This window comes from Cucurbita moschata, unplaced genomic scaffold (genome assembly GCF_002738365.1).
Source record: "Cucurbita moschata cultivar Rifu unplaced genomic scaffold, Cmos_1.0 Cmo_Scf00102, whole genome shotgun sequence".
Classification (NCBI taxonomy): domain Eukaryota; kingdom Viridiplantae; phylum Streptophyta; class Magnoliopsida; order Cucurbitales; family Cucurbitaceae; genus Cucurbita; species Cucurbita moschata.
In genome coordinates, this window is record NW_019268618.1 from 377,710 (window position 1) to 378,369 (window position 660).

The window sequence follows — 660 nt, forward strand, 5'->3', positions numbered from 1 at the left end:
TGTTTTAGGTATGTTGTCTGCTAAAGGTTTTAGGAAAGAGGGTACAAATTTTCTACATAGGTCATCTGTGGTCACAATTCTTTTAAGGAAGATGCTCCCAAATAATCGGTGAACAATAGCCTGTAAAGAAGTTTCAAATAGCAAGAAGAGGTAGAATAGAGCATAAGAGTGAGTCGTGCAAGGAAGAAGGAACTAGTAGGTTTAATTTGGGTTCGTTTGAACTAAAAAACAAACAAAAATTTTTCAAACGAACCCAAATTTAAGACTCACTAGCCCAAAGTCAATATGTGGTAAAAAAAAACCTTCCGTGGCCCAACCCTTATTCGCTGTCCGCATCCAACCATTTCTTTTTCAAGCTACACATATGCTCTAGGCCAAACTCACGTAACTAGTCAGAAGATGCGGCCCACAACTGAACGGATTTCAAGTGTCACAATCGCACTCTTGCAGTAGTGAGACAATGATTATGTGACATTTGTTCTAATCCAATGAACAAGTCAACCATGCAAAATTTAGACTGAATGAACAATAGTAGTGTATGCTCGAATCACGTTTAGAAGAAATATTTTAGAAAACGTGAGCGAGGAAATACGTTAAAAATAATTTCAAATAAAGCAATGTTATAAGCTAAAAGTAATTTGTCAATATCTCTATCAACCG